General features: G+C 48.6%; 1 protein-coding gene across 1 annotated transcript in view; it reads left to right on the plus strand.

The window, feature by feature from the left end:
• Positions 1-19,146, plus strand: part of Cldn14 (claudin 14) — an 85,039-nt gene that overhangs the window by 39,980 nt on the left and 25,913 nt on the right. Inside the window, exon 3 of the mRNA XM_048422846.3 lies at positions 17,658-17,795. The gene's annotated coding sequence lies outside the window, so the exon portion shown is untranslated. The remainder of the gene's footprint in view (positions 1-17,657; positions 17,796-19,146) is intronic.

Raw genomic sequence — 19,146 nt, forward strand, 5'->3', positions numbered from 1 at the left:
TACCATATGTGAACATGAAAAGTACATTAGATGTTTCTAATAACACAGAATAAATACTCCTTAATTTTAAATTAATTTTAAAAGTAAACATTGTGGGACCTGAGAGTGTGTAAGCCAAGGTAAAACAGGGGCTTAACATGTAAGAGGCCCTTGGGTCAATTCTCAGTTCCTATCCCAGGACACACAGCTATTTACACATACCTACACACATTTATATGTATGCATGCACACATATATTGCATATATATAAAGTAAATATTACAGAAAATCTTTGGGATTTAATCCTAATTTTCTCCTTCCTATCCCAGGGACAGTATTGGTCGAGGTGTGTACACAGAGGCTTTTAAAGGTAAATTTGCAGAACTAGACACATGACTTGTGATAGATGATTACCCAGTGTGCACGAGGCCCTGAGTTCAAACGCCTGCACCACTGAGAACACAAGAAGAAGCCCTGGCATTGCACACTCATGTGCAGAGCTGTGTGCACGCTTCCTTAAAGTACCTGCCAATTTTCCAGTGTTGTTTATTGAAAGCAGACTCTTTTTACAAACTTCCCTTTAACGAAATCTATTTTGTGGCTTGTTTTCTCTTGTCCTGGAGGCCGTCCTGTGGGAGCTTATTTACGTGTGCCCTTCTCTCACGGACCCATCGTCTCCCACCGAGACAGCCCCTCCCCAGGTACCTCTGAAATGTCAGCACCTCCCCCTGCCCTACTTGTTCACTTCCAAGACCATTTGCCCTTGCCCCTGTTCAGACCGGACATTTCCTTGGCCACCCCTTGCTCCTCTCTAGATGCTTAAGTTTCTCCTGGTTGCTCTGCCAGTGTCATGTGACCTTTCCCTGCCCTGCTTGCTTCTGCACCTGTCTCTTCCAGCACTTACATTTTGTGGTACACCCCACATTGTGTCCTTGTGTCCATCAGTGAGCCCCTGAGGAGGCACCCAGTCATTTGTCTAAGGAAATCACTGCATGATGGACGTATAGAGTGAAGGTAGAGCTGTGGTGGACCTCCCTATGGCTGCAACGGCTGTGCAGGGGGCATGGCTCATCAGAGCCCCCCACCCCCACCCCAGCATACCCCTTTAGTTAGGGAAACTCAAGCCAGCTTCTTCGTTTATGGAGCATTGCCTACCTGAAATGCAACTGTGGAACCGGCTTCCCACGGTGCAGCTGCCCCTGTTAAACATAAACCAAGCTCGACTGGGTTTGCTTTGCTAAAATTAATGCAAATATTCCACACCCCTTCAAAACCTGCCTTTGAGCTAAAAACCTGATATTTAATCGTTAACCAAAATTCAGAGGGACACACACACACCATACAAATCCTGGAAAAAACAGCCTTGTTAATGGTCCACACAAAACCCACCCACCAGAACTCACCTGCTCAGGTGTCAGGCAGCGAACAGGGATACTGAGATATTAGCATCTTGGAAAACCCACACAGTGGTAGCTGCTCTGCACCCAGTGATTTCCTTTGCTGCATTTATCCCATAAGTCAGCTGCTGAGATAGGGAAGCAATGATTCCAAATGCCTGCATCTCCCATTTCATGAGTCAGGTGACAGTAATTAAAAAGCAATTGTGTGTGTGTGTGTGTGTGTGTGTGAGAGAGGGAGAGAGAGAGAGAGAGAGAGAGAGAGAGAGAGAGAGAGAGAGAGAATTATGCCATGTGTCCAGGTACCCTCTGGGGCCAGAAGACATCCTCAGGTCCCCGGAACTGCGGTTGACAGCTGATTGATTATGACTCTTAACCATTGAGTCATTTCTACACACACACACACACACACACACACACTTTTTAAACTAGGAAATACAGTCTGAATTAAAGAAGCATAGTGTAGATGATTCTGTAGTGGTTCTTATCTCAGATGTGACCCAGGTGGCTGAGGAAGATTGTCATCTAAAGGGCACTGGCTCAGGGTCAAGGTTTGACCTTTCACCTGAGGGTAGAAGCTCAGCCAACTATGCCCAGATGCCCTATCACAGAGCACTTCCATGAGGGGAGGGTATTTTAGATACAGAAAATCTTCTGTATAAAGAGATACTTCCTTTCAAACATGATTAATATGTCTTGTCTATAGTTTTCTGTTCAAATTATCATGATTCTATTGAGGAAAAAACATTTCTTTGTAGCCACAACAATCATCTGGGTGAATGTAAATGAGTATATAAAAGGCTTGAGTTACTTAGCAAGGTACACTTTGGGGCAGGTCACACCGGGTGCTGTCTGTCATCGTGTGTGAAGGACAGAGGGTCATGCAGGGTTGCCGTTCACTCTGTCTGTGGTAGAGATGGAGAAGAGAAGGGAAGCCCTCTCTAGAACTCTCAGAAGCAGTTTCTAGAACCTTCTGGTCTGCTTTGATAACTTTCCACAGCTTCTAGAATGTTCTGCTACCTTGTACCCCATGCATTCTTTCACTGAAGTAAAGTTAATTTATCAACAGATAGTGTGGGACCTAGGGTGAATCACTTGTCTCCAGGTCAGAGGCAGATGCCCCTGTGTGAATGGAGCCCTTGAAAAACCCCAGCTCCCCTAGGCTGCCTGCCTGAGAATGAGACCTGGTCCAACTCCTAGCGCTATCCCCCTGTGAGAGCCTAGTTAGCAGAGACCTGTACTCCCATGTCTGGTGAAGCTCCAGAGCTGCCTTTTGTCTGAGAAGAGAAGTAATGGGAGGGAACTCTCCACAAAGAAGGTTTTCCCAGTTCCTGGCTCCCCTGCCACCATGCACAGAGGTTAAGAGCTTGGAATCACAGTGAGGGTCCAGCCCTGGTAGGCAGTAGAGCGTGGACCCCTCCTTCTGTTCCGTGGAGCCTGATGATCAGAACAGCACTGGCCCCACAGACTAGCAGTGACTGATGGGAAAGAAGGTTGTGCCCCTACACAGCCACCTGCCCGTGGTGAAGGGCTAGCTGGGTGTCAGCTGCAAGGGCTTGTCTTGATACTGTTACTATTGATCTCTTGTCTCTAACAATAAGTAAAGATATTGGATAACCCAAATTAGGCACCTTCAGGGCTCTAGTCAAAGGGGAACTAAAAAAACAGTCTCGAACACAGAAGGTATTAACCACTTTTAACAGTGAAGCTTCTTAGAGCTGGAGAGATGGCTCAACAGTTAGGACCACACACTGCTTTTTTAGAGGGACCTGGATTTGGCTCCCAGGTACCCACCCCGCAGGCTTACAACTGCCTGTCACCCCAGCTCCAAGGCCTCTGGTGGCCTCTTCCATCCTGCAGAGGCATTGCACCCATGCACCAACACCCCAACAAAGACACACAACTTTTTCAGATTACGTTAAAGAAAATTCTAAAGTAAAAAGTCAGGAATGCTAAAAGACCTAGACAGTTGAGTCCGTGTAGAAGAGAAAGTTGGACCTTTAAAGGCAAAACAAGACTAATGTTCATCTCCTCATTTCTGCACCAGAACAGTAGGAAGCGGAGCTTCCAGGTGACATAATCGTCACTACAGTGTCGAAGGACAATTATTCTTAAAAGCAGAGCTCAGATGTCTTAGGCAGCCTGAGCAATAGAAGGATAAACAATAAGAAAAAAAGAAACTAGGAAATTAAATATGAACATCATGGGTAATGCCTTACCTGGGACCATTCCCTTTTCCAGCCAAACGCAGGGCCCTGCTGCCTGTTTTCTCCCCCAGAGAGTTAAGAAATGACTGCAGGACAATTCATTTGTCGTTAGTGCAGGAACCACAATGATAGAATCACATATTATTCAAAATGGGGAATTCATGTCACATTATTTTCCACGGGTGAGTAATGGACGGGAAACGGGAAATGTCACTACAAGGTGGGCCGGCCATCTGGCAGGACCTTTTCTGTGACTATGGCAGCAGGTCAGAGCGTGGAAAGACCAAGGCAGCAGATCTCAAGATGTCTGGCTTCTCCAGGGAACTTGGGTCATGCATGGAAGGCAGGCAATAAAGTCCAATTATTCTGGATGTGGCTGCACGAGGCGTATGAGAATTATCTCACATGGAGCAGCAATGCAGCTAAGGATTTTTAAAATAGGCATCAGTCATTCTGGGTAACAGAACCAAACAAACCGGCCAGTCTCCACGGAGTGACTCATTAATCAGAGGACGGTGCTGAGATGTGAGCAATTTTTCATTGCTCCACGTGTAATATTTTAAATCTAGCGCGCTGACAGGATGGTTGGTGTCTGGGAAATTATCACACCCAAGAAAGACAGGCAAGCTTCACAGGGTTGGACCGCTCACTCGTGTGTTACCCATTTGTCAGATCCCCTGGTTCGCCCTGCTGAGGCAGGCCTTTCTGTCTGATATAAGACACGTGGTGCCTATAGTTGGAAACGACAGAGATGTAGACTTACTACCGAGTTAACTGAAACGTTGGGGGTTCTCAGTGTTCCTGGGGTCCTCCGAGTCTTGCCCATGGATACCCTCATCTCCAAGAGTCAGCACACCGGTCCATATGTTCACAGCTGCGGCAGGCCCATGACGATGCAGTTTCTTATAAACCCTGAGAGCAATCGCTTCAGGAGTGAGGTAGTTTCTGCTACTTAGCTTGGTAAAGCCTGCAGACAAGATTAATTACATTACAACAGAAGGACTTTTCCTTGTGTATGATTGAGCCAACCTCATGAGTATTAAGTGCTGAGGTTGCCTTTGGGGGCTTAAAGCTTATTAAAATAAGCATGCTTTTAAAAATCATAATAATTAAACCCTTCATCTGTTTTTATTTTTCTCTGCCTCAATGCAGACACAAACATCTCACAGTCCTGCTGGACTTAGAGAGTTAATAAATTCCACAGACTTTTCTGGGATATAGCTTTGCTACAACACTGCCCAGAGGTGCAGCAAAGTTGAAAGTGTCTCTGACACCGTCTGGGTTAGACGACACCTTTGAGTCCTTCTGGCAGTTCTGAGCAGGAGTAAAGAGCAGAGTGACCGTGGACACCTGAGTGAGGTCGGCTTCAAGATGGGGACAGACGAAAAGGGCAGGCCACGATGAACACACCATTTTCTTCTGTCCAGGTGGTGTCTCCCAGAAGCCCAGGGGCAATGCTTTGGGGACTCACAATGGGAAATATAGTGGGAGGGTGGGGCCAGAACATATCTTAAAGATTCTATGGCCCAAGCAAGTTGTAGCTCAGTTGATACCGTGATTACCTAACATGCAGCAGTGCACACCTGTAATCCCAGCCTGACCGCAGCGGTGCGCACCTGTAATCCCAGCCTGACCGCAGCGGTGCACACCTGTAATCCCAGCCTGGCCGCAGCGGTGCACACCTGTAACCCCAGCCTGGCCGCAGCGGTGCACACCTGTAACCCCAGCCTGGCCGCAGCGGTGCGCACCTGTAACCCCAGCATACTCAAGGTCGTCCTCAGCTACCTAGGAAGTTTGAGGTAAGCCTGGGTTACAGGAGACTCCATGTCACAACAAACAGCAAACAAAAATATGCTAGAGGGAATCCCCAGCAGATGTGAAGAGTTGGGGTCCCCAGCGATTCCTTGCTATTGTTCCTAATGGGCCCTCTATGTGGAGTTGCCAGCTCTGGAAGCCACCATTTGAAGCCTCTGCCAAGTTTCCAAAAAGTCCCATCTGACCCCTCTCACCTCCCCAAGCTGTACCCCACTTCGTCATCAGCTTCTCCGTCACAATCAGATTTCCTCGGTGTTTTCTAAACAGTCTTCCCAGCCTTCCCTTCCCTGACCCGGAAACCCTCTTCTGTCCTGACATCCTCCGTGATTCAGCAGGAATCTGTAATCCCAGCACTCGGGGAGCTGAGATAGGAGGATGGCAAGTTCCAGGCCCACCTGGGCTTCATAGTAAAGAGACTTTGTGGTGTTTTGTTTTGTTTTGACACAACCTATAATGTCAGAAGAGAGTCTCAATGGAGGGCTGTCCGCATCAGGTGGGCTGTCTGTGGAGGACTATCTTGTTTCCCCACGTGATGTGTGAAGACCGGCTTGACAGTGTAGTGGCGCAGAGGGCATCCCGTGTGCACGTCCCTTTGCTCCTGACTGAGATTGTGAGGAGACTGGCTGGGTGGAGGTCTTGTGACTTTCTTGCTGTCCGGAACCTAGCGTTCCAAACCTGAATAACTCTTTCTCCGCAAGCTCTTTCTGCCACGGTGTTTTATCACAGCAGCCAAAATGAAACTAGGTCATCCTGTCTCAAAAAAAAAAAAATCTACTTAAGGCTTGATCCTCATCTTCTCCACCTGCCCCAGACTCCCCCAGAACCTCAGTGACTGACATCCATCCTGACTGTTGGCATGGCTACACACCCCTGGCCTCAGGGCCTTTGTTTTAAATTTCTACCTCATCACAGGATGGGACTTCAAATGAGGAGCTGGTATTGACTGCTAACTGGCTGGTTAGTCTACTGTGCCCAGGTAGGCCAGACATGGTGTTTATCATCTGGGAGGTCGATGGCTGGCATATTTCACAGAGCACCTACTTCTGGGTGCCCTAAGGTCCATAGAACAACTAGCAACGTAGTCGAAGGTAGCCAGACCACAGTAGCCAAAGGCAATCAAGGTGACCCGCAGCTGGAAGTGAATGAAGGTACTGAGCTCCTAGCACGGATACATTGTAGCAACAGCATAGGTCAGGGTTTACTTCTGGTCCACAAGTCCCATCCCTCCGTGTGTCGTGGATGGGTACAGAGGATGCTGGTAGGGCCTCTCCTCACCATCCTGTGTCCTGCCTTCTCAAGTTCATGCCAGCCCTGTTATACGTCACTTTTGAATATCGATGGCAGTGTTTGCCCTAATGGGTGCAGGTCCAACAGTCCTAGACATATGACCCTGCCTATTGGGTGCAGCCACCCTACCCATTGCCCTAATGTCTGGAGTCTCTTGGACTCTTGTGCAGAAGGGGCCCTGTCTGTCTGGACTGAAGGCAAGAGCCTCGCCTACACCAAAGCTGACTCTCCATTTCTCTCTGGCAGGTCAGGATTAGGAGCAAGCCCTGCCAGTGGCTTGTATTGCTGAAGGGCCGGGAGCTGGAAGAGAGTTTTTACACTGGGAGAGGGCAATTGGGTTCTGCTCAGTGCTGAGGTGGCCTGTACCCCAGGACAGCATGTGGGAGCGGAATCCTGGACAGAGCAGGCAAGAGACTGAGGTGGAAGAACTCAGTGGTGACCTCACTGCGCTGAGGTCAGACCCACTGATCGCTAGGGCCAAGCAGGCAGCCAAGGGAAGGATGTCCTCTCCGCTTGTCATTTTGGGTGGCGGTTACCTGGGAAGCTTCCTAGAGTACTTTTATAACAACGTTTACACTCACAAATACAACCTTGTTTACAAAGGCTTGAGTGAGTGCAAGACACCAATATAATTTTTAAACTATTTTTAAATTTTCATCTATTTATTAATATACATATGGGTGTTCTGCCTGCATGTATGTCCGTGCACCACCTGTAAGTCTGGTGCTCACAGAGGCCAGAGATTTCCGGAGGGTGGAGTTACAGACAGTGTGAGCTGCCATGTGGGTGCTGGGAATAGAACTCTGGTCCTCTGGAAAAGCAGCTAGTGCTCTTGACAGCTGAGCCATATCCCCAGCCCCTTGCCCAAACAATGTACCTCAAGAATTCTCTCTCTCTCTCTCTCTCTCTCTCTCTCACACACACACACACACACACACACAAAAACATACACACACACTTATTTTTTCTGTGCTCACAGGGAATATTCTAGAAGAAATAAGTCAGGACTTTGTAAAACCTAGAACAGATTGTTAGAGATGCTGTATTATTTGAAGTTGTCCACTTACTGTGGACAAAACCAGAAGGGAATACCCAAGATGGTGACAGATCTATAGCTCTAAGCCTGTGGCATTTCTGGGAGCCATTTGGCCCCTTCCCTTGCTCCCTGTGAGTCAGGAACTGGGACATCAGAACATCTAGTGATGCAGAACAGAGCTATACAGAAGAGGAGGACCGTTGATGCTGAGTACCTGACTGCCCAGCTTTGGCCTCTGCAGGGTCCTGCCCATCTCTGTGTGCTGGCTCTCTTTCCCTTGCCCAGTCCCTCTGCTCCCAGAAAAGCCCACAACAACAGAGAATACTCACATTTAGCTATCTGGTGCCAGGGCGTTGGAGACGGCTTCTCACTGCTCCTGACAGCATCTGTAAGCCAGGCATGCTGATACACTGTTTCTAGGCACCAGGTGGAAGAGTAAGATGGCACACGAGAAAGTTATTCGAAGAGAAAAAAAAACACCCTGCACTTCTCTCAAATTTAACCTTGATGGGGAAGAAAGCCAAAGTTAGGAGGGGAAAGAGAAATGTCAATATTTCCTTCATATTTGAACTTGTGGTTTTTAATTTATGTGCTGAACTCCAGGGGCAGACAGACATATCTTCTTGCACGGCTCTCCGGTTACTCTCCCCCGCGCATCTGCATCCTGTTCTCTGGAAGGCGTCGTATATCACAGGAGGGGTCCTGTGGTGGGAGGATGGGAGTGCAGGAACCTGGCTGTACTGGTACCCAGGCAGGCTTTGCTAAGCATGTTCGTAAGCCCCCAGCCCATGCTGGGGACCCCTCCGTGTCCCCCAGAGATAACAAGGATGAGAAAAATTAGCATCAAGGCAAGACACAGTTTGGGCTACAATTATGCTCTCTTGTCCTTTCAGATTTTAGATTTTGCTGAGATTTTTAAATTTTATGTCATGTTTGTGGGTATTTTGCTTACATGTCTATATGTGCACCATGTGCCCACCTGCTGTCCAGGGAGGTCAGGAGAGGTGTCAGATCCCTCCCATGGATTATAGACAGCTGTAAGTTGCCACATGGATGCCAGGGGTTGAATCTAGGTCTCTGGAAGAGAGCAACAAGTGTTCCAAACTGCTGAGCTGTCTCTCCACGCCTTTGACCCACGTTTATTTTATTTCAAGACAGACATCAAGTCTACCAGGGTGTAAACATGTATTACCACATGAAGCAGAATGTGGGTCCCAGGAAGGCAAGGCCAGCCTGATTGTTCATGGAGAGAGACTGCCCTGACGATATCGGATGTGGAGAGACAAGGAAGCCATTGTTATCCCAGCTGGGAAACTGGTTCTGCAGGCAGTGAGAGCCTAGAGAGCCCCGTGGAGAGGGACGCAGGCCTTAATGTTTAAGCTTCGCGAAGCCGACTTGGTTCGGTGAGTGAAAGGCCTCGTGTGCAAGTTCAAGTCCATATAACAGAAAACCAGGCATGTGGTGGCACACGTCTGTGATCCTGGCGCTTGGGACTTGGAGGTAGGAGATCAGAAGTTCAAAACCAGCGCTGGCTATAAAGCAAGCTGGACACCAGCCTGGGCTCTATGAGATCCTGTCTTCAAAACAGCAGCAGAAAAGGGGTGAATGAAGGAGGTGAGGCATAGCTAAGCTGTTTAAGATACCTCAGCGGGGTTGTCCAGTGATGCTGCCCTGCTAAAACCTTCACTTTTGACTAAAAGTTTTAAAACTTTTAGATTTTGTTGAGATTTTTAATTTTAAAACTTCTAAACCCCGAGAGTATCCTGTCAGCCTTCTGGCCTTCTAGAGAGCACAAACACTCTGCCCCATGGTTTCTGGGCAGGAAACCACAATGCCGCCATTTTCCTTGGGTGTTACTCTTTAAGTCTAGGAGCTGGGATAAGAGCCACATCCCCGGACTCTCTTGCTCCAGGTCCCCATGCACTTGGTGATCCACCAGCTTGGGCCTCTCTCATGACTCCTGACACATCTGCTTACACAGACGTACTGCTGGTGTGGTGTGTGGAATATCATTTCCTAGGTGGGGGAAATCCAATCTGTCTATAGGACTTTATTTCAGGATTTTCTTGGAATGTGGTGAAAATCTGTGTTTCTACCATGGGAATGTTCAGCAGAAGTCTGTGTGGCTCCAGTTACAGGGTGGTATGTGCATTGAGGACCCAAATGGATATTCAATGGGCTACTTAACTTTCCTGCACACATGAGCCCAGGAAAGGCGGACGGACAAATTCCCAACACCCCCAATCCTCTCCCAGGGCAACCTCTTGACTACCCCCTAGGGAACAGCCCACTGGTTTAAGAAACAAAGTCGATTTCTACCAAACAGCCTCCAATTTTAGAAATGTTTGTATCCATAGCCAAATTTCACAGTCTTTAATACCAAGTACCTTTTTCTTCGTTTTTGAAATGACAACTCCGTTGAGAAAGTCTGGATTTCCCAGAAGTCACTACCACCGGGCTTCCTGTTCATACACTAAAGCCAAAGTTCTCAGGCTGGAGCATGACCCCCAGGAAAGGGCTCTGATGTCGGGGAGCCCACATCCATGGAAGCTGAGAAAGAGGGGCACGCCCACGGCTGACTCTGACCAATGACAGAGAGCTGCCAAGATGGAGCCTTGGTTCCTGCCAGGTCCTCAGAACTGCATCTTTGTGTGCACGTGAACGCGTGAGCAGTGGGGCTGGGCCAGCCTTGGAAAGGCTCCTTTACTTGGGTGCTTGTAGTTCCTGGTGGATTGTTTAGAAGCATGGAGTCCCCATCCAATGGAAGCTGAATTGTACACCCACACAGGGACCTGCAAGTATTTCCTCCCATTCTTGTCAATGGGACTTCAACCTGGAATATATTCTTTGAAGATTAAGTTGTGTGAAGATCATGAGTCCAGATGCCGCAGAGGTCCGGCCGGGGTGGGGGCCACTATGATAGCAAGGATGTGGTGGAGAGACAGGGAGGAGCAGTTGAGCAATTTATGCTCTGGGAAAAGAGCTGGCACCAGAGAAGAGAAGGCGCTGAGGGACAGCCTGATGAGAGAGGCCTGCCCTGCCACCAAGGCCATGGTGATATCTGGACCCGTACTACCACCAAGGGCCATGTTTGGGTCTGTGGCCCTTCGGCATCAGCGGTCTGTGTTGATGCCTGGGTCCTGCACTCAGTTGTACCACGGTGGTGCCAGTGGTGCTGTGGATGCAGGAGACATGGCTCCATCCCTCATGGGATGCAGCACTTGAGAGAGCTGGTCCCGCCCCTCGCTGGGGTGGTGTGAGAGAGCTGGCCCCACCCCTTGCCTGGCCCCCTGGTGGTGTGAGCGTGGGAGGTCTGGCCCCTATGACATGGGTGCAGGAAGATTGGTCCTGTCCTTTACCTGGGCAGCGCTGGAGAGTTGGTTCCACCCTTTCCTGGACAGGTGGTGTGGGCATGGGAGAGCTGGAGGGCAGGGCAACTCAGCTACCACCCAGACTCAGATCCAGGGCTTTGAGCTGCCCCACCCCAATACCTACCCCATCTATTAGTTCCTAGAGCACCTGAAAGATCCAGTCCTGCAGGACCAACACGTGCAGGGTCTCCATGACTCAGGGCAACAGCAGGACATCCGAGAGCAGTCTCAGTGAGGGTCCAGTATCAGTGGTGTCGCAGAGGTCAGAGGCCTCAAACCAGATCAGTGACTCACAGCAATGAACATTTCCAAGTAATGCTGATTGGGCAAAGGGTCTACTGTGTGACACAGCATGACACCGCAGCTTCCATGGCAAGACTTTTTTATTTTCTATTTGGGGAGGGGGTACAAGAGCGGAGGGTGGTCATGGAAGAACTGGAAAATGAGTGGGATTTGGGTACATGGTGTGAAATTCATGAAGAACCAGTAAAAATATTATGGGGGGAAAGATCACGAATCCTACCACCTCACGGTTGTCTTAGTTCGGGTTTCTATTGCTGTGAAGAGACACCATGACCACGGCAACTCTTACAAAGAAAGCATTTAATTGAGGTGGCAGCTTACAGTTTCAGAGGTTTCGTCCATTGTCGTCATGGTGGGAGCACGGCAGCTGGGATTGCGGGAGCACAGCAGCTGGGAGCATGGAGGCTTGCAAGCAGCATGTTGCTGGGAGGTAGCTGAGAATTCTACATCATGTAGGCAGACAGGAAGTGAACTGACTCACTGGGCATGGCCTAAGTCTCAAGAACTGTGAGACAGTAAGTTTCTGGTTTTAAACTAGTCCACAGTCATTTGCTACAATGTTTCTAGGGCCCGTGGCTCTTGTGAAGGATTCTGTGCCGGGTGGATGATGAGCTGAACAGACCAGAAAACTCTCAGGGTTTTTTTTCCTCAGAGAAGCTTCTTTCTGCTGTGGGTGGTGGCTGCTACAAACACTCTCTAAGGGCTGAGGGTGACGGTTGAACCCTGGATATCCGTCTCTCACAGCTGACCCAAGACTCAAGGAGTGTCCCAGAAAAGAGGGAGGGAAGAGTGTGAGTGATGGAGGAAGGGGTGGAGTAATTAACTTCGTGACAGAGGACCCCTCAATGTCCCGTTGAGAATGGGAGTGGGTCTCATAAAACCCCACCCCTCCCTTAGGAGCCACTGGAAATCATTGCTTGCGGAAAGGGGACATCCTCTCTGATGGTGTCCATGCTCCTGTAGATAACCCCCCATAACCAAGTTAACAACCCTAATTAAAGTCATTAGGAAACACACAGACAAAAAAGATAAGAAAGAAGGGGGCTGGTTGGGGAGAGAATGGGCTCGGCTGGAGTGGGGGGGACAGTAGAGGGTTATGGGGTGAATACGAGCAAGATACATTTTATACAAGCACAAGATGCCATCACAAAATCCATTATTATATATAATTAATAGACATAATAAAAAATAAAATTTAAGAACTGCCAGGCACAGTATTGTATGCCTGTAATCCCAGCACTCAGGAGGATCAGACAGAATCATTGGTTCTAGGCTAGCCTAGGCTAAATAGTGAGCCATTGTCTCAAAAAAAAATTAAAAGCCATTCTCAGGGCATGATCAATCGGAATGGACACCCCTCTGACACCCCACGAGCTCTATGTATGTCCAGATATAAAGTCAGCAATGGATTGAAGTCCTTGCTGAACTGGATCAAACAGGAATGGGACAGATACAGAGCCTCTTCAAGTGTGTGTTTGACCAGCGGAAACTTTCTGCAACTCAAAGCTGGTAGGGATCCTAATGCTTGCAACAGATGGAGTGTTTCATTGCTAACACTGTGTTTTACAAGTTCAAGTTTATAATATTCATGCATTTGGATGAATGTGGAAGCCAAGAGGAAGGTCCAGAGAACCCGTCAAGGTGCGCTTTAGTTAAAGGGATCCAGATGTTTGACACGGACCGGAGAGAAGCTTCCGTGTTAAAGGGACCACAGACAACATCTAGCAGTTTTCATATTCCTGTCCACAAATGTGGAAGTCAGACACGAACCGCCAAAAGTTTCAGTAAGTAATGATTACCATATAAAACGGCGATTTCACACGTCATGAGCTTTTCCATACAGCTGGCTCTACTGGCATGTCAAAGCTATGCTTCACAGGATTTTATATGAATGGATAAAAGTAAATTTGAACCTTTAAAGATCAATGCAAGACACACAAACTTCCTGAACGTGGGTGCGTTTGCCACTAAATGGAAACCTTCTTGCAGAAAAGGCAGAAAAGGTTTTAGTGATCCATGGGCACCAATGGAGGGTGGGACGGGAGTCCAGCCCAGCACAATGGTAACAGTAAGGATGCCAAGTGTGGTAGTTCATGCTTGTAACTCCAACACTGAAGAGGCTGAGGCAGGAGAATTGCCATAAGTTTGTGGCCAGCCTGGGCTAAGAGAAACTGTGTCAGAAGCAAACAAACAAACACCATAAAACAGCAACCTGTTCACTTGCTGCTCTTGCAGAGGACCAGAGTTCCGCTCCCAGGGCCCACACGGCACACTACCCACAGTTTTGAGGCATCTGACACATAAAACAAATAAATCTAAACAGCAAAACAGTTTTCTAAAAACTAGGCGTATTTTAGTATCTCAGTATTTGTGTTGTTCATATCACAGGGTTTTTTTTTTAGTTAGAAAAAATAAGTTTTTAAGTTTACTGTTTTAATCATTGAACATGTATAATTCAGTGGCGTTAAATATACATCAATACTGTTTACAACCATCTCCACTGTCAAAAGCTTATCACGCCAACCAGAAGCTATGCCCTGAGACTTGTGATCCCCCTGCTTCAGCCTCCCAAGTGCTGGCATTAAAGACCACACTGTGCCCAGCAATTTTGAGTATTTATTTTTATTAGCATATACTAATTGTGCATGAAAGCGGATCCCACTGTGAACTTTGTTGTGCTGTCCTGCTTTCTGCCAGCATCGGTGAGCCTCACACCCCCAGAAATGGAGCATGGAAGACTTGCTTATTCCACTCAGCACAGAGCCATTGCCCTCGTTTGCCTTCTGACGCTGTGAGCAAACCCTCTCAAAAGCCACTTGCAGGAGGAAAGGGTTTCTCTGCCATCCAGGTTATTGTCCGCCCTCAAGAGAAGTCAAGGAAGAGCTGAGAAGTAGGACTGAAGCAGAGCAGCCCTGCCTGCTGACTTGCTCCCCGATGTTCTCAGCTGCCCTTCTCACACAGCCCAGAGAAGAGCCTGGTGGGCTCTTCTCAATTGGCAGTCAAGAAAACGTCCCATAGCCGTGTCCACAGACCAGTCTGATGGAGGCGATTCTTCAGTTGGGGTTTCCTCTTCACAAGTGTGTTGTCTGAGGTTTCTGTCTGCCCCGCAGTTGTTAAGTTCCAAAGAAATCAAAGAGGTCTACATTACTTATAAACTGACTGGCCTAGTAGCTCAGGCTTCCTATTAACTCATGTAACTTATATTAACCCATAATTCTTGTCTGTGTTAGCCACGTGGCTTGGTACCTTTTTCGGTGAGGCAGTCACATCTTGCTTGCTCTGTATCTGGGTGACGACTGCAGTCTGAAACTTCCCCCTTCCCAGAATTCTCATTGCCCCGCCTCTACTTCCTGCCTGATTGCCCTGCCTATACTTCCTGCCTGGTTACTGGCCAATCAGCGTTTATTTAAAAATAATACAAGTGACAGGGTACAGACCATTGTCCCACAAGAGTATCGAGTTGACAGCCAAGATTAGCTGTCACCATCAGGGTTCATCCCCCTTGTGTGGTGTATCAGGACTCTGCAAGAATATCGCCGTGAACGCTGGTGTGCAAACCTGAGCTCTTGCTTTCGAGCGTATCTAGGAATGAACTGGTAGATCTGGAGGCAATCCTATGCATGGGTTTTGTGTTTTGAATTTTTTTATTTTTTCTTCTTTAGTAGTCTCTACCTGCTTTCTGCAATGACCGTGCCGTTTGACTTCCCTACCGACAGTGCCGAAGGGTTCCAGCTTCCTCACACCTTCGCCCACACTTGTGTGCTGGGAGCTCAAGTGTTTGTTTTAGATAAGGAGTATGAGGTCGAGCAAAGCACTTCCTCCCTACTCTTCCTTTAACAATGATGCTGGGTTCGGTAGGCACACCTTCTCCATCTCCCGGGGAAGCCCGCAACTCAGAGTGGTTGACTACTTGTGAAGCTACACATTATCTCTCTGTACAGCTGCCCGTGGGAGCATCTGGGCAGAGTCATTAGCGGCTAGCACTTCCCGGAGGCCAGTTTCAAGGGTTACTAATAGTGTTCACAGACTGTTGAGTTGGGACAGAGCCATATGCCAGACACACTCTCCGTAATCCTTGCCAGGTTTCCCCAAGCAGTCAGAGCTATGTCAAGTCGATGATGACTGGACCTATTCTAGATCCTTTGGTTGGGAGAAATTACTTCAATATGAGGCTATCAGCCCAAACAGAGCAAGCGATTTTAGACTGGGTGAGCTTGGAGGGGCAGCCTCTCTCGGAGCAGATGCTGTCAATCTGTCTGACAGCACTGAGGATGGCCATCGCGGGTCCTGGTGTGGCTCCTTGTGCTTCTGAATCTACCCAGCTTCCTGCAGTAATCAAAAAATTGATCACATGTAGGAGCAAAGAAAAGAAACACATGGCTTCCAGATGCCCCCACATCGGGGAGGATGCTCCCAGATGAGAGGAAATGGGTACAGAGGGAGGAGATAAGATGTGGAAAAGAGGTTAAAATTAGCTTGTACCTCTCAATCGAGAGCACACGGGGACTTATGTTAATGAATATTGATTGTGAAAATTATGTTCTGGGCTACTAATAAATCTACAACTGAATTGGGAAGCTAGAGCACCCACATATGTAAAATGGACAAGGGATTGCAATTAGGTAAACGGTCAGTATGGACTCAGATGAGCTCTCAGTGTGACAGCAAAGGAGAGCTTCCAAACAGGGTTGGGCGCCCACACCCTGGAGGAACCTCTGGTCAGGCCTGCTCCCATAGAAAAACAAAAACATAGGCAATTCTTGTTGGGGGTCCAACCTGAACTCCTTTACAAACCTGAAGCTTTAGTGTCTCCACCCTCTGGGCATGGAGGGTCCTTTCCAAACATCTCCCGTGCCTCTGCCATCTCCCCTACCTCAACACAGCTGTTGATTTGGTTTCTCTTCTCTCGTCTGCACCCCAACACCCCACTCTAATTTGTCCAGAAAAGTGCTACTGCAAACAGATAAGAAAGGGTCAAGGGAAAACCTGGCTACTGCCGACTTTCGGGCACCACGAGGATCTTGGGGAGTGTAAACACTGTGTGGGACTCTCTGGAAAGGGGTCTCTTCCCAGGACCTCCGGAGAAAGCCAGTGTAGCCACGGCCACACAGCAGCTGGAACAGGAAGCCAGAGGTACTAATGGAGGAGCCTGGAGGACCTGAGCTAGCTTTATTTGTTTGTCTGCTTGACTGATGTTTGTCTGCTTCATCTGGACGGCTTGCTTAGGACCCCGTTGAGGACCTCTTACTCAAAGAGCCAGCAGGACACGTGAGTGGCATAGGCTTTCCTCCTTGCTGTCCTGCCGAGCCCAAGGGCTGGTCTGGCAATACAACCTCTAAAGATTAAACATAAAGGTTTAAATAAATGTCTACAAACCCCACACGAATAAAACTTTTTAAAATGTAAAATGAAAAGAGTGTTCTCAAGCAGGCTGGGGACAGGCTGGGGACATCCTGCTCAGGGTTACCAAGCGAGTCTTGCCCCTGGAACTTGTGTTCCCAGGACTCTTTGTGGACACTTCAGCAAACATTTCCCTGTGTTGGACTACATGGCCGTGTACCTTGGGATTTGGTCCCTTGGAGCTTCCTTCTAGGGAGTGTCGTTACAGAATGCAGAACTGGCAATGAGCGGTGGGTGAACCCCTAAGGCAATGGCTTCTGTCGTTGCTAAGCCTGTACTTCAAAGAGAAGCAAACACAGGCAGGGCCCCAAAACCCTAACCTCTGTAGCATGAATTCTAATTGGTCTTAATAATAAAAACCTGGAGTCAGATATTAGCGGGTGAAAGCGGAGCGATCAGAGAAGCAGGGTGGTCAGTTACTAGAGAGACCGTTTGCCTTTACCGAATCCTCAGACTGCAGGGGCAATCCTGCCTCTGCGAACCCCCAGGCTGTATCTCCAGACTACACCGCCTCCACCAAACCTCAGCCTGCAACTGAGCTCCTTTCCCCTCCCGCCTTATATTCCTCTCTCCACCTCTATAGTGCTGGGATTAAAGGTGTGAGCCACCAATGCCTGGCTCATTTCTCTTTGAGATTGGATCAATCTAGTGTAGCCCAGGGTGGCGTAGAGATCCGTCTGCCTCTGTCTCCTAAATCCTGGGATTAAAAATGTGTGCCACCCCTGCCTGGCCTCTAGTGGCTTAGCTCTTCACTCCGATATTCAGGCAAACAAACTCTCACTACAAGTTCCTAACTAGAGGCAACTATTCCTGGGAGCTTATGGTCTGGTCCTTTTCAGTTTCTCCTGTGTCGCATTTCCAGGGGCTGCATGGCCCAGCAATCTGGACAAGGGCCAAGAAGCCAAAGACTGTTGAAGCCACACCCTCCACTCTTCTACTGACACCAGCGACCACCCAGCCCAGCCAAGCCAGATGGCCCTTTGCTTGCCTGATGTATGAGGTGGGTAGCAAACTTTTCCCTCAGAAGAGGACTCCAAGGGATTAATTACTTAAAACCCATAAACATGTATCATTATAATTCTTATTCCAGTTTCTACTCAGAGCTGAAATGGCCAAAAGGAAAGAAACTAGCGAGTCAGGTTCTGAAGGCAGCTTCCTCTGCCCCTGTGATATTTCCAGACTGGTGGAAGACTGTCCCCAGAGTCCTGGGCTTGTCTGACACTGAGCCATGGTTGGCACATTTGAGAAGGAGGAGGCCAAGAACCCAGTTGAATCTTGGACAAAACTGGGTTCTAGGTGTTTCCAGACCTTGCCCTAACAGTGCACAGACGTCTCTAGTGAGGCCCAGAGGATGTGTGCAGGCTGCAGGGGGTATAAATTTACCCCTCAAGATCTTTGGGGGATTGACAGGCTGTAGGGCCAGTAAACTGAGTTTGGGTTCGAAAGTGTTGTTTAGAAACACCACCTTGTGGACATTTTCAGAGAGTAGGCATTTTGTGTGTGAGAACTGCAGCAGTCAAACAGTGGCTCTCCCTCCAGCATGCACTCTCCCTCATGAGAGTCCCTCGGAGATGCTTGTCCATGATTCCTCTTTACTTCAAGGCTTAAACTCCTTCCCCTGAGCCTCCCTGCAGAGTCCCTGGGATCAGCATGATCCTTACATCTGTCCTTCTTCTCCCAGTGCTTCTCAAAGCAGACACGTGATCTTTCTCAGTGTCCAATTCCAAGGTACACCCCCCAGTTTGGCTTCCCCTTGGGGGAGCTCCCACAGGTGGCTGACATCCAGAAGGGCCCGTCACGTGCAGGTAGGGAGCTGTCCCCACCTCAGCAGTAGGACCCTCTCCTGCTTAGCCATGGAAAGTCAGGGCACACAGAGAAGGAATACAGCAGCCACACCCAGGGCCAGGTAGAGGTAGGGTAATTCTGTGACATTGTTTAAAGCTGTGGTTTTTTAAATATTTGTTCAATATTTATTTAGATGAAAGGCCTGGTTCTCTAAGTAAATAAATGGAAGACTCAGCAGGAGGAAAGGCCCCGGGGCAGGCAGCTTCAGCCTCCCCCTAGTCTCCGGAGAACACATTTCTGGCAAGAATTTGTACTACCTCTCAGCGAAACAAAAGCCTCACAGCTAATCTCACCCACCTGCCAGCCAAGGCTCCTCTCTGGAGCAGGTTGGCAAGGGTCTGCCTCCTAACTCCAGGTGTTTTTAGATGCCACCCTTCTTCCCCGGTCCCTCCCGACCTCACAGGGATTAGTCCAGGACAAGAGTATTCCATCCCTTCTCACTTCTGGTTTGGAGCACTCAGCTGGCCCACCCTGACTAAAAGACGCAGCAGCTTCTCTGCAAACCG

The sequence above is a fragment of the Myodes glareolus genome, chromosome 2 (genome assembly GCF_982192425.1).
Source record: "Myodes glareolus chromosome 2, mMyoGla1.1, whole genome shotgun sequence".
Taxonomy (NCBI): domain Eukaryota; kingdom Metazoa; phylum Chordata; class Mammalia; order Rodentia; family Cricetidae; genus Myodes; species Myodes glareolus.